The sequence below is a fragment of the Myxocyprinus asiaticus genome, chromosome 20 (assembly GCF_019703515.2).
Source record: "Myxocyprinus asiaticus isolate MX2 ecotype Aquarium Trade chromosome 20, UBuf_Myxa_2, whole genome shotgun sequence".
Lineage (NCBI taxonomy): Eukaryota > Metazoa > Chordata > Actinopteri > Cypriniformes > Catostomidae > Myxocyprinus > Myxocyprinus asiaticus.
In genome coordinates, this window is record NC_059363.1 from 33,428,672 (window position 1) to 33,441,820 (window position 13,149).

At 38.3% G+C, this 13,149-nt stretch overlaps 1 long non-coding RNA gene across 2 annotated transcripts; it reads left to right on the forward strand.

The window, feature by feature from the left end:
• The first annotated feature begins 1,134 nt into the window (after positions 1-1,134).
• LOC127411372 (uncharacterized) lies at positions 1,135-6,823 on the forward strand. 2 transcript variants are annotated; one of them, XR_007892265.1, is made up of 5 exons: positions 1,135-5,115; positions 5,218-5,295; positions 5,388-5,451; positions 6,147-6,178; positions 6,278-6,823. It is a non-coding gene; the product is annotated as an uncharacterized LOC127411372 (long non-coding RNA). The 2 variants fall into 2 exon arrangements; XR_007892264.1 differs by having other exon boundaries at positions 1,135-5,295.
• Positions 6,824-13,149: the final 6,326 nt, after the last annotated feature.

Here is a 13,149-nt window from a genome sequence, read left to right on the forward strand (position 1 = left end):
CAAAGCATTTTCAAGACAATTAGAAAATAATAGATTAGAATATATTTGATGTTTTTTTTTTTTTCCTTGTCAAAGAGACGATGCCACAAATGATAGAACAGTGTTCATTAATTCCACGCTAACATTTTTGAACTTGTTGCACAGGACATCGTGATATAGTACTCATTTGTATTAATATAGCATTTATTTTTATGTTATAAACAAAGAAATAGATATAAAGTAACAGTAAACATATATAGATATGAAATAATCACAAAAATATGATTTACGATGGTGCAAATTATATTGCAACACTATTACATATCTCTGGTCACTAACAACCCTAACACATTTGGTAATTAAGCAATTAGAAAAATATTGTTTTTGAAATTTTGCCATTTTATTATTGGTACACTATTCATAAGAGAACATTTGAGGATCAAGAAAGAGGTGTGGGCATAACTCTAAAAAATAAAAAAAAATAAAAAAAATGGATGAGGTAAAGGGGATGGAATGAGGTCCGGGTCACTAAAGATCTATGGTTGGCATTTAAGGGTTAATACACCTTTCTGGTCATTTTAAGAATTTCCTGAAAAACAAAACGGAGACTATTTAACAGAGACGGGTCACTTCTATTAAAATGAATAGGAGAAACTGGAACACCCAACAGTCAACATATGTAGAAAGGAGGTCCCGCCTTACAGGTAAAAAAGCCATTCACCTTTTGATGCAGACATCGCCTGTCAATCAACTCGAGAACGCACATGAGCATTAGCTATACAACCTGGAAAATTTACTTTCTTAGCTTATTTTGAGATAAAGCAGCACAATTTATGATACCAGTGTAGTCAGATTTTACTGCTGATTTGAAATATCTTCTTGGAGATTTTGTCTTTCCCCATTCAAGTAGGTTGCCCTTGTATGCTGCTTGTTTACATAGAAAAATAGCTGCCTGGGAGTGTTCCAAAGATGGCCACCTAGTGAACTGACTTGCAAAAAAGACTTTAACATACATTTAGATTTTTGTTGATTTTCCAGTATCACTGGGAATTTCATGCTGCCTTTAAAGGGGTCATGACATTTTTTTTTATTTTTTTTTTTTTGTTTTCATTATTTTAATATGTTCCTTGAGGTTTACTTATTAGGAATGTTTTTTGCACAAAAAACAATCATAGTTGTAAGACATGAATTTTTTTTTTTTTTTTTTTTTTTTTTTTTAATACCCTTTTTCTGACCCTGTATCAGAAACTCTGTTTTAGTGCTGCTTCTCCTTTAAGACTTGACAGTAAACACCCACTGTTATGACTGGCTCTTGACTGACCTGCTCTTTCCTTGCCATCTCACTGCTCGGCCCATTGTACAAAGGTGCCTCAGTTTGTTCCTGACAGGCAGCAGATGCCCTAACCCTGCCCCACCACCCTACTCCTAACCATATGGAGCCTGTAAGGCTGAGTAGCCTACCAGGAAATTGGATGGCACATTTCACACCTACTGAGCGGGGCTACTGAAGTGATAAGGTAAAGTAGGCACTGATGTGTTGTTGTGGGGGCGGTCAGGTGCAAATATATACCACAGTGTGACATCACAGTGTGACATCACAATGCGGAGGAAGTAGACAACGAGTCATTTTGGCAGCTTAGTTTCAACAAATTCTCTTTTTGCAGTGAGGAATTTTTGAGTTCTGAAATTTACAGTATGTTTTTATAGCACAATGACCTCATATGTTAAAAGATCAAGGAAAATGGGATTCCTCATGTCATGACCCCTTTAAATGATATCTTCATTTGTGTCATTGGTGTGATTTATTTGGTGTGGGTTCCTTTGAAATTATCTTATTTATTTGTCAGGGACACTACACATTAATCAAACATCTCACTGATGTAAATGTGCCGGATTTAACCAAAAAGGTTCAATTTTGTGGCTAATTTTCATCTGCTGTCTCTGGGCACAGATGAAATATGTTGTATATGTTGAGTCATTTGATAATTCTAGGTTTTCAGTATGGAAATTCAAATAATTAGTAAGAAGAAATGAACAGTTTGTCATCACAACACAAGTGCCACTGTACACAGTTCTACAACTGTATTCAGACACAGTTCGGTCTTAATTAGTTGTCTTGGAACACCAGAGGCACTTGATTATTCGTGGATGTTAATTTGTGTTCATGATTCTGCTCATTTCAATTTGTGTTAAAATTCATTTTTGTTAAAGAGGAGACAGCTGTACTCAACCACCACAATGTTTATTTTAACATAATTACATTAAACTGATTCACATGACACAAGAAAGAAGGTTTTCTATTCCTCAGACTATATAAATAGAGACCACATGTTCTGTGGGCAAGGGGCATGTGAGCAGTTAGTGCTTTAAATGTTCTGACATGTATATTTTAGGGCTCTTTGGTTTGCATAATAGCAGCCACTCTCACATCTCACTCAAAAATAAAAAAAAAAAATGATTTTTGGAGGATGTTCACTTTTAAACAATTAATTTAGATTTAACACCATTGTACCAGGTTTCTTGTTCAAACACAGTTGTACAGTAAGACAAAATACACGTTAAAAATACATACTCTGAAAAACCTAAATATCTTACGCAGTGTTGTTTCTAAAACGAGATGAATATAATTGATCTTGTTTAAAGGATTTTTAGATATTTTTACAGGAAAACAATACAGAAATTATCAAGAATACGATTTTTGCCCTAATATCAAAGGTCTTACTAGATAAAAAGAAATTATAATCTAACGTGAATTTTCTTGATAAAAAAATATGATCGTGCCTGGTAACGTGCATGTAAAATGGCTAGAAACAGCATTTTATCTTAGCGTAAAGCTGACAATTTACACAAGGTTTATTTCTATTTCTTGTACTCCAAACTTACTTCAAACTTACTTCTCTGTCTGCTCGTATGAATGTAACACATCATATGAAAGTGTTTCACCGTTGTTCAAATGCACTTTGGATCGCATCATTTATATGTATAAATGTTTTCCATCTGAAAGGACTAAATATTAAATGAAACAAATGACAATAAAATGCAAAGTAATCTCTTCAGTAATCAAAATACTTTTGAATGTAACTGTATTCTAATTACCAATGATTTAAATTGTAACTGTAGTGGAATACAGTTACTTATATTTTGTATTTTAAATACGTAATCCCGTTACATGTATTCCGTTACTCCCCAACCCTGCTTACCTTAACTAAAACGCTATGGGTGAGTGACATGAGAAGGTGGTCAGAGGTGTCGTACGAGATATTTTTAATGACTTTAAGTTGTCTCTTGGAGTTTCATGAGAACAGAGGCACATCAGTACGTCCACAGCTTGAAGGTAGGATCTTGTGTATTTATGAATGAAGTACTCATGTTTTAAAATCTCCCAGCTCTGCTTCCAGTTGTTATGATATCCCCTTAACACTTTAAAATACTCATGATGGCTTTTGACTACTCTATAACCTGTAAATCCACTTTGCTAGCTAATTACACTAATTGACAACACCATAGATATCTATATAGAACAGTTAGAATGGAAGTTCCGAGACAAAATATTCAAGATGGCTGTGCGCTTGTTTCTCTGGCGCATAAGGTGAAAATTAGTAACTGTTGTCATCCGCCATAGCTTGTACACAAAACATATTCCACATTATGCACAATTTGTATTGCACATATTGCACAGCTCTTCACAGGAGCACTGACTGGATTTTTAAATGTACTTTAAAATTGCAACTTGTTCTTTATCTCTATTTTATGTTTTAGGAATGTGCTGAATTTGAGAGCATAGCAACTGTACCTCTAGTGTCAAAATTCAAGTTAGTAGAACACACTCCAAAACTTTTGAAGATCTTTGCGAAGCTAGGGGGAGTTAAGTGATTAAGGATCAGGGAATTTCTTGGGCCAGTTTCTCAGGTGTGATAACTGCACTCATTACCATAAATCAGGGGTGGGTAACTATTTTGGTAAAGGGGCCACATCGGGCTTTAAGTTGTGCATGGGGGCCACATTGTATTCCTTTTAAGATACAATGTTCCGCATTGATTTTTTAAAAAATAATTTTATCTTTTAAGCCCAGAAATTGTTCTGAATGTGCTCAAAATAGAAATAGAAGTGTGCTCAATTTTCTGAAATGTATATGTGACTAATGGGACTATTCTGCAGTTGCCTAAAGTATTGTATTGCTCTACAAAGCTAGATACTTTTCTATCAGGCATTTAAAAACTGAATAAAAGCTGAGCTTATTATAAATTATTTATTTGACCATCTCTACTTCCCTGTTAATTTATTATTCAATTTAACATTCTCTACATCAGAGGTCTATTTTAATAATAATAATAATAATAAAACATCTAAAATTATAGATCTTATAATGTTTGTTGCAAAGCGGGCTAGTTTACTTATTTTATTCTCAAAACATTACCCGTTTACACGTTAAATGTGTCATGATGCGGGTCTTGTCAATGGTTTGACTTTCCATTCAGCACACAACTGAATAAAACAGGCTGCATGACTATGATTAATGGTTACTGCAAGAGTTTAACATACAGGTGCGAGGGGACTTCAGCATTTCTAAATTGCACAAATAAAAAATACATACACATATTCGTCTCTTGCTTGCTTTTGCTCACTTGTCAATGATGCCAAGATTGGATTGATAAGTTTGTACTCGCGTGCATGGTTGCCAGATTGCACAAAATAAGTATAACATTAGGTAGAATATTTCCAATTTGCGCAAGTATAAATCTCAAATTGGGATTATCTGGCTGAGTATGTTAAAAACTTGTGGAGGTGTGTTAGGTCCCAATGCAAGATAACTGAAATAGACAAAGGGGAAAAAATAGCGCTTTTAGGATAAATGAGCCGTGGGCCACATTAAACCATGTGGAGGGCCGGATCTGGCCCGCGGGCCATAAATTGCTCTGGTCTGCTATAAATGCTCCACTTCAGAAGACATGAATTAATCCACTGGAGTCCTATAGATTACTTTTATGATGGCTTTATGTGCTTTTTGGAGCTTCAAAAACTTGGCACCCATTTACCTGCATTTTACGGACCTACAGAGCTGAGATATTCTTCTAAAAATCTTAATTTCTGTTCTGCAGAAGAAAGCAAGTCAAACACATATGGGATGGCATGAGGGTGAGTACATTATGAGAGAATTTTCATTTTTGGGTGAACTATTTCTTTAAAATGTATTTTGTTATAGGTGCATGTTGAAAATGGTCATGTTCTTATCCTCAGTGTGACTACATTGATGTTAAGAGGGAGTGTATCATCAAAGCCCTGTTTGTCTAGCAAAATGAGGATCCTGAGTACATGGTATAGTTACTTGAACATTTCTTGTTGTGTGAAATTAAAGTATAGAAATAAAAGTTAGATGGTGTATTACAATGTAGCTTGTTCTTTTACAGAATGAACATTTTGCCAGCCCTCAGACTGCTTTTGAAGAAACATCCTTGGGAGTTATGTCACCAGGTATGAAGGCTGTGATGTTGATGATCCCCCTGCAGATGTTGGATTGATAAGTTTGCTATTTATTATTATTTTTTTATTTTATTTTTGTAAATGATATTGCATTCTTTAAGGAATATTCCCTAAAATGACCGTAAAAGTGATTATTAAACAACTCAAAGGTGCACTCAGTAATTCTTTCCTCAATAAAAAAGTTTTACTCCTAAAAACATGAATTGTAATTGTTCTATATATGTAGGAAATCATGACCACTCACATTAAAACTCCAGTCATATCAGTAGATTTATAAAAGCTGTTTTATTCTTCACGGAGAGGGTCCGCACATGGGGGCAGCCATGTTAGAATCACATGACCAGCTGAATTCTACTATTTTAATCTTAGTAACCGTCCTGTTATTTGACACTTTCACTCATTGATTAAAGTAATCATGGCTGACTGTGAATACTACATTTCTAAAATGGCATCTGAAACTGAAAACTATTGTTTTTAAATTATTCTGCATCCAAGCCGCTAGGTGTCAGTGTAAATCCAAGATGACACAAACAGAAAAGTTTCTGAATGCACCTTTAACAGCTCAAACATTACACAAGTTTTAACAGAAGATGCTTTTATGTAATTATAAGCTTCACATTTTTGCCTTTGGTAAAATTGTGCTTTCTTTAAGAATGTGTTGTGAATCTGGTCCCTGTTTGTTGTAGATTGACACTGCTGTAGGACCTTTTTGCAACTGGTAAGGCACAGAGCTTCATGGCAACAACCTTGTTTCATTGTGTAACATTTTAAACAGGTTTTTATGTAGTTATTGATTATTTTAAATGTTTCCATCCAGATTGCTCTTGCCCTGGCTAGAGGTATCTATCAGTCCCAGACTGACACGACACCATGCAGTAGCAATGAGGAAGAGTAACCTCAAGCAAAATGCCACAGAGCTTTAGCTGTGATGTTCTATTCCATTGTTTGTGTGTGTGTGTATATATATATAAAATGTGTAGAAAAAAAGGGAGAAAAATACTGGCACACTGCTGACATTCCAATTTAATGAAATTGTATCGACCCGAACAGAACCTGATGAAGACCCATTCAGACATTGTCATTAAACTGTTAAAGTATTTTTCTCCCTTTTTTCTATGGATATTAATTTGTAGATGTACACATGAATGTATTAGATGTGTGTAAACTATCCTTAAGTGTATTTTTTATATAAAATTGTTCCTAAATGTTGTTTCGTAGTAACATAAATTACAATTTAAAACCTAGATTATCGCACTTTTTTCCCCATAAAGACGTACCACATTCCTTAGTTGTACAATGAAATTATGTAAAAGACACTTGAGTTTCACATGTTGTATATGTGCATATAAAATTAAATGCCTCTTCAGCGAGATGACTTGCATTTGAGTCTTTTTTTATTTTAATTTTTTAAGCAGACATACTTTCTTAAAACCTTACTTTAAATTTTGTGGTTAAACAATATTTACATATTTACAGAGATAGTTAACCCAAATATTAAAACTATAATCGTTTACTCACATCCCATGAAAGAGGTTAGAAGGTATGTAAAGAGACTTGAGGAGTCATGGGTTTGGATCAACATGAGGGTGAGTAAATGATGACAACTTTCATTCTATTTTCATCTTCACAAAACTAAGTTCTGGCAAAAGACGACAATGTTAATTATTTATGTAAATGTTTATTGCACTTTTATTTGAAGACATGGAAATATCACTTAAAAAGTCTGACTTCACATCAAAGAACAATAAAGGATCATATTCTTTTTAAAATGTATCCTGTACTGGAGCTGGAACATGTGAGTTTGGGAGCAGGTGAGTCAAATGTTGTTGATGTGCAATGCACAGGAAAAATCTGAAAGGTATAAGCAATGAGTTAATGATCATTGTCTGAATCTGAAATAGTAAATCATGGAATTCATATCTATTTAGGTTTAGTGCAACATAATGATCAGATTCTTTGTTGACACAACCCACTGTCAGTCTACAAACTTTGTTAAGATTAAAACAGCAGACTTTAAAGGAATGGTTCACCCAAAAATGAAAATTTGCTGATAATTTACTCCATCCAAGATGTATCTGAGTTTCTTTCTTCATCAAAACAGAATGTAAGATTTTCAGGATTTCATTTCAGGCCTCCTCCTTTAAAAAATGCAAGGGAATGAACTAAATATTTGACGGTCCAAAATGCATTTTTAGGGTGCATCAAAATAATCCACACTCCAGTTGACAAATAAAATTTTTCTGAACCTAAATGATTGATTATTTTTAGAAACAAAACAATACTTATATACTTTTTAACTACAAATGTTTACTTCCGTACATCTCTGTAACCTGCTCATGAGATGGATGACGTAAGCTCGTTGGTAAGGTCACACGTCACATGGAGGAGGTGTCAGGAAGGCATAATTGTTTACAAGAGGAGCAGCGCTGTACAAAAGTTTAATTGCCTTTGCTGTAGATTTGTATTGTTCAAAATGGTCGTTTGGCATGTGTATCCTGGATGCTACAACCTTAAGAAACCCCAAAGAAAATGCATGCCCCTGAGGGAAAAAACTGTTCCTTTGCCTGATGGTTCTGGTGCTCAGAGCTCTGAAGCATCGGCCAGAAGGCAACAGTTCAAAAAGGTAATGGGCAGGGTGAGTGGGGTCCAGAGTGATTTTTCCAGCCTTTTTCCTCACTCTGGAAGTGTTTAGTTCTTGAAGTGGGGGCAGGGGGCAACCAATAATCCTCTCAGCAGTCCGAACTGTCCTTTGTAGTCTTCTGATGTCTGATTTCATAACTGAACCAAACCAGACAGTTATTGAAGTGCAGAAGACAGACTCAATGACTGCTGAGTAGAACTGTATCAGCAGCGCCTGTGGCAGGTTGAACTTCCTCAGCTGGCGAAGGAAGTACAACCTCTGCTGGGCCTTTTTCACAGTGGAGTCAATGTGTGTCTCCCACTTCAGGTCCTGTGAGATGGAACCTGAATGACTCCACTGCTGCCACAGTGCTGTTTAGAATGGTGAGGGGGGTCAGTGTTGGGGTGTTCCTCCTAAAGTCCACAATCATCTCCACCATTTTGAGCGTGTTCAGCTCAAGGTTGTTTTGACTGCACCAGACAGCCAGCTGTTCAACCTCCCTTCTGTATGCAGACTCATCATCATCTCGGATGAGGCCGAAGACAGTGGTGTCATCTGCAAACTTCAGGAGCTTCACAGAGGGGTCCTTGGCAATGCAGTCATTGGTGTAGAGGGAGAAGAGTAGTGGGGAGAGCACACATCCCTGCGGGCACCAGTGCTGATTGTACAGGTGCTGGAAGTGAGTTTCCCCTGTCTCACAAGCTGCTGCCTGTCCATCAGAAAGCTGGTAATCCACTAACAGATAGACATGGGAACAGACACTTGGTGTAATTTATTCTGGAGTATAGCTGGGATGATGGTGTTGAAAGCCGAACTGAAGTCCACAAAAAGGATCCTTGCATATGTCCCTGGTCTGGCCAGATGTTGCAGGATATGATGCAATCCCATGTTGACTGCATCATCCTCAGACCTGTTTGCTTGATAAGCAAATTGAAGGGGATCTAGAAAGGGTCCAGTGATGTTCTTCAGGTGGGCCAACACCAGTCTCTCAAATGATTTCATGACCACAGACGTCAGGGCGACAGGTCTGTAGTCATTAAATCCTGTGATTTATGGTTTCTTTGGGAAAGGAATAATGATTGAGCGTTTGAAGCAGCATGGGATGTCACACTGCTCCAGTGATCTATTGAAGATCTGTGTGAAGATGGGGGCCAGCTGGTTAGCACAGGATCGAAGACATGCTGGTGAGACACCATCTGGGCCTGAAGCTTTCCTCGTCTTTTGTTTCCAAAAGACCCGGCTCACATCATCTTCACAGATCTTAAGTGCAGGTTGAGTAGCAGGAGGGGGGAGGAGGGGGGTTGCAGGAGGTGTTGGTGTTTGTGTGAAGTGAAGGTCAGAGTGGGTGTTGGGTGTGAGATTGTGCCTTTCAAATATGCAGTAGAACACATTCAGGTCGTCAGCCAGTTGTTGGTCCACCACAGGGTTGGGGGTAGGAGTCCTGTAATTTGTGAGTTGTTTCATGCCACTCCACACTGATACAGGGTTGTTAGCTGAAAACTTGTTTTTCAGCTTCTCAGAGTATCTTCTTTTAGCCACTATGATTTCCTTGTTCAGTGTGTTCCTGGCCTGATTGTACGAGACTTTATCCCCACCCCTGTAAGCACCCTCTTTGGCCTGACGAAGCTGCCTGAGCTCTGCTGTAAACCACGGTTTGTTGTTGTTGAACTTTAAATAAGTCCTATTAGGAATGCACATATCCTCACAGAAACTGATATATGATGTAACAATATCTGTTAGCTCATCCAGGTCTGTGGCTGCAGCCTCAAAAACACTCCAATCCGTGCAGTCAAAGCAGGCTTGTAGTTTCCGCTCTGCTTCATTGGACCATCTCTTTACAGTCCTTACTACTGGCTTGGCTGATTTTAATTTCTGCCTGTAGGTTGGAAGGAGATGAGCCAGACAGTGATCAGAGAGTCCCAAAGCTGCTCTAGGGACAGAGTGATATGCATCCTTTATTGTTGTGTAGCAATGATCCAGTATGCTCCTGTCTCTGGTGGGGCATGTAATGTGCTCTTTGTATTTGAGCAGTTCACATGTGAGATTTGCTTTGTTAAAATCCCCAAGAATAATAATAACTGAGTCCGGGTATTGTTGTTCTGTGTCTGTGATTTGATCAGTCAGCTGTTGCAGCGCTGTGTTCACACACGCGTTTGGCACGATATACACACTCACCAGAATAAATGAGGAAAACTCCCGTGGCTAGTAGAAAGGCTTACAGTTAATAAAGAGCGCTTCCAAATTAGGACAGCACATCCTCTTTAACGTTGTTACATCTGTACACCAACTTTCATTGATGTAAAAGCATGTTCCACCGCCTCTCGTTTCCCCCGTTAACTCTGCGATGTGATCCGCTCTGAACAGCTGAAAGCCCGGCAGATGTAATGTGCTGTCCAGAATGACTTCACTCAGCCAGGTTTCTGTGAAGCACAAGGCAGCAGAGTTTGAAAAGTCCTCGTTTGTACGGGTGAGGAGATGTAGTTCGTCCATTTTGTTAGGAAGAGAGTGGAGATTCGCTAGATGAATGCTCGGCAGCGCTGTTCGAAAGCCGCGCCGACGGAGCCTGACCAGTGCGCCTGCTTTTATCCCTCGCCTGCATCTCATAGCGCATTTAAACAACACAGCTGCGCCTCTGACTAAAATGTCCAGCAAAACGTCCGAATATTGAAAAACCGGGAAAAGGTTGTCTGGTATATGCTGCCGAATGTTCAGCAGTTCGTTCCTAGTAAAACTGACTGGAAAAATATTACTAAACACAGGACAAACAAACAAAAACCACAAAAGAACTGAAGAGCTACACATCGAGGCGGCCATCCACGGTGCCATCTTGATGATTACAGATTATAAGTGCTGACTTATCACGCTGAACCTGGATATCAGTACATCCCTACATTCTCCCTGGATTCTACGCCCCTGCGTACTACCATACTACTCCTACTGTTTCTGCCATAGACAAACATGGCAGAAGTAGTAAGTAGTATAGGTAGTATAGGTAGTATGCCATTCCGAACTCTGTTTGCTTGAAGTGTGGCGACCTGGTGAATAAACCACACCTGCCAAGGTTCCAAGTTCCAAGTCGGGATTGTAGCTGGCCGAGGTGGGTTTAATCGTCTTGCTTCTTTAAGGAAATTTATAATTAAACCATGCTTGCCTATAGTGGTGCTGGCTTCATGTGCATAATCGCCATATACACTTTGAGCGTTGACGGAGTGAGTCTTGCGACTAATTGCTTTTGAAGAAATATGAGAATTTCATGTATGGGGCAGTTTACTGGGTCTTTGCCATGTGAGAGACACCAATCAGTGAACACACCATTTTAGCATGTAGAAGTGTAACAACTACTGTAACAGTTACTCTTTTTACCTTGGCTTATCCATTGAACTTCAGAACACCAGGTAATGGACCAGTTGTCTAGGTTTGTTACGGAGGGCAAGAACACATGGCACACACACAGACTAGGGAAATGTCTTGAACCAATTTATATTATACTTGGAGATTGTATGAATGTATGTGAAATGAAATTACAATGTAGCTGTTGGGCTTCATGTATTCAGATACCTAACTCAGGCCCCCACATACCAATTCATAAATTTTACTGATAAAAATCACGCCAAAATCAAACAAAGGGAGTCCAAAACAGACTACAAATCCCATGAAGCCTTGCTTACTAAAGGATCGAACTCTCAACTCCTATTGGATGAGGCACACAACAGAATGTCCCTCAACCATGACATCATCAGGAGTAGAAATACCTCTGAAATGCTTCCGGGATTTGCTTCCAGAAACTTTGCTCGCCGTGTGTAGATGCAGCTCATCGCTGCTCTTAGGTGCAGCCTCGTGGCACAAGGAAGTAACGTCTGACTTGAAACTGTGGCCATACAATCTCCATCTCGCTGGGCGAGTTGAGATTACTCTGTGTTCCACCGAACACTCTAACGGATCCGAAGGAGACCGCCGAGCAATCTGCCTCTTCATCCGTTTGCCTGCAGAAGTGAAGAGAAAAGATTTCTCTTCCCTCTTCAATCAAGTCAACATCGCTGATTTCTCCGCCAGCCCGCCAAGAATCAGCAGATGTACCGCCCGCCGACAGAGCGAGGAAACGGCCTCCCGTCATCACCCGAGCCTCGAGGAAACGAGTCTGAGTTAAAGGATGGATGAACACACGCGACCCCTCATAAACATTCTGGCACACATTTTTGGCTAGTAGATAGCTTCGTGATAAAGCTCAGCTTTGTCCCTAAACTTCCATTGACTGGTTTCTCTCCGCCCACATTCGCGGCCATATTCCCTGGCCGGAAGTCTCGCGTGACATACTCTCCACGAGAGTCACGTCCGCCATTTTGTGCGTGTCCCTCCTTACACACACACACTCTCACACACACACCTTATGTGTTATTGGATTATTTTAGTTTCCATATCTAATCATATCACTGTTTAGTTTGTAGTTGTAACTCAGAAGTTTATTGACTGCATTGTGTTAATTATTAACTGATATTACTGCATAAATAAACTTTGTTATATTACAAAGAGAAGTGTTTTGGTTTGTTTTGCATACACCTGTGTCATGCTGACGGGATGTCAGTGCTCAGATTCAAGCCTTCATTCATTGTTTTTTTCCCGAAAATCGATATTCTTCGGATGTCGATTTTCCTAAGAAAACAATCTAATATTGAGACTGTTATACTATCTGGTTATTAGTCTCTGATTTCGGGGTGGTGCCCCGTCAATGTTAATCCTTATTAATATTCTATTAATTTGTGATAATTGATCATTATCTTTGATGATTGTTGAATTTGAATGATCAATAAGCTAGTGTTAATTTCAATTAGAAATTAGGATTAGAAAAAGCTAACATTGATTCTCATCAATGTTCTATTGATTTTAATAATTAATAATTATTTTTGATAATTATTAATTATTGCTAATAACCAAACCTGCTCCTAAACCTAGCGCACTACATTTACTGGAGCCCCATATGAGGTTTTAATGAGTTAGATTCAATTAATTAATTTAAATATTAATTAATAACTAAAGAAATAATTATTAATTATTTCTGATAGTAACACTGA